The following is a 2,510-nucleotide window of genomic DNA, read 5'->3' on the forward strand; positions in this document are numbered from 1 at the left end:
TTGGTCACATCTTCCTCTTTCTTCCCAGGACTTTCTATCCCCATCGAGATCAGCGGCATCATCGGTGTCCTTATCTTCATCCCGTTGATCTTTCTCTGTGTATGGGTGTATATAAGAATGAAGAAAACCGAAGGTTTGTGACTCTCTCTTCTTCTTCTTCTTCTTCTGTCTCATTTTTACACAAAATAAACTGCGATTGTGACGTGTCCAAAACTTTTGTCTCCACAGAGAGTTTTCTTCAGGCTCTCAAAGCCGTCCTCACCCCCCGTCCCCCCACTGTGCAGCAGGAGATGTTCAGACGTCGTCACAGAAACACAGACGGAATATTGCTCTTTTAACATCTTTTATTCATTAAACATAAATGTTTTATTCATTAAACATAAATATTATTTGTATTAAACATGTAGAAATATTTTTTGGTTAAATCACTCTTTGTTGAAACTCGTGTTCAATGTAAAGTTTGAACAAATGTTTCTTATGTTTTTCATATTTTCATTTCATCTCAAGGTTTAAATGTTCAACCTGTGAAAAAAGACAAAACCTCCTGCACCTGGTCTGGACTAAACCAGAACTAAACCAGGACTAAACCAGAACTAAACCAGAACTAAACCAGAACTAAACCAGGACTAAACCAGAACTAAACCAGGACTAAACCAGAACTAAACCAGAACTAAACCAGAACTAAACCAGAACTAAACCAGGACTAAACCAGGACTAAACCAGAACTAAACCAGGACTAAACCAGAACTAAACCAGGAACTAAAACCAGAACTAAACCAGGACTAAACCAGAACTAAACCAGGACTAAACCAGGACTAAACCAGAACTAAACCAGAACTAAACCAGAACTAAACCAGAACTAAACCAGGACTAAACCAGACTACCAGAACTGAAGTGTTTTAGTCTGGAGCAGGTTTGTTCTCGTGGTTCTTGTTTTTTAATTTTTTTGTTGAAGATTCTGAGCCTTTTTGTGTTTTTTTATGTTGAAGTATTTTTTTAATTAAAATTATTTTATAAAAATATAAATGCTGAACTATTTGCACTAGATCCTCGTCTCCTCTCCCTCGTCTTGTCTCCTTCCTTCCTTCCTTCCTTGTGTCTTGGTGTAAATAGTTTTGTTTTAATCTTGTTCTGATCTGAATTAATCTGCAATAAAACTGTTTTTTTTAAACCTTTGTGTTTCGTGTTTTTATGAATAAAACATAAAGATTATGGGAATAAACCCAGAACGTTCAGATTAAAACTGATTTTTAATGCATTTATATTATTATTATTATTATTATTATTATTAATAATAATAATAATAATATTATTATTATTAGGCCCGAGCGCCACAGGCTGGTGAAGGACATATTAGTATCATAAAGTGATGCTCCTAGTGGCCGAAACTCACCCATTTTTCACCGACTGAACTGTGACAAAAAGTCCTGGAAATTTTTCCATCTGGTAAAACTCGCGCTTCCCTACGTTTTGGCTATTTTCATTTTCCAAAAATAAATAAAATGGCTCATCAGCGCCACCAAACGACTCAAAAATGCATTAGGGAATACGAATGACACAAAAAAAAAAAACTTGCACGTACAATCATGAAATTTGACACAGAAGTCGATCATGTCAAGACAAGGAAAAAATATTATTACGCCAACACCGTGTGCTCCACTAGGGGGCAGCAATATTGGCTTAAAGTTTGCTCATCTTTTATGAATTATTACTTTGGCACATTAGCGCCCCCTATAGATTCAAACTAAATTTGAGAGAAAATCATTGTTCATCAGTTGTTCAAAAATTTCTGAAATTTTGCACAAAATTCCATTTTGGCATCCTGATCCAAAAGTCAATGACACCCATGTCATATTTTTTATGGCGTTGCCATAGCGATGACATAAACGCTCCATTTATAAAATCAGGACTAAACCAGGTCTAAACCAGGACTAAACCAGGACTAATCTTGACAGACGCTCGTTGGACGTGTGTGTGACTCTGTCGGTGTTAAACTGTCAGACTGGTTAAAGTGGATGTTCTAAAGCAGCGCGTCTGCTGCTCGTGTGCTGAGCTGCTGCATTTACACCGTTGCACTTTGGTGTGAATTGGGGGTGAGGTTAAGTTTGGGTTCGGGCTGGGACTATGGTTAGGATTAGAACTAGGGTTAGATTTAACATGAGGGTTATTAGCGTTAGTGCAGGGCGCAGCGTTCTGAGGGGTGCGGTGTTTGTGGGGCGTGGCTTATGTGGGGCGTGGCTTTTGTGGGGCACGACGTAGGCATGCACGAGGGCCGATCATTGCCGCTTGCGGCTATATTTATTATTATTATTTTATGATTAATTTATTATTATAAATTTAATTCATTTGAATAAACTCATCACAATGGTCAGTGATGGAGGATCTACTCAACTTTGTTACTTGAGTAAAAATACACAGACACACACACACAAACACTATACACACACTCTATACACACACAACACACACTATACACACACACACACACAGACACACACAACACACACTAT

This window comes from Boleophthalmus pectinirostris, unplaced genomic scaffold, assembly GCF_026225935.1.
Source record: "Boleophthalmus pectinirostris isolate CB_2022bp ecotype Guang Dong unplaced genomic scaffold, ASM2622593v1 HiC_scaffold_20, whole genome shotgun sequence".
In the NCBI taxonomy this organism is placed as follows: domain Eukaryota; kingdom Metazoa; phylum Chordata; class Actinopteri; order Gobiiformes; family Gobiidae; genus Boleophthalmus; species Boleophthalmus pectinirostris.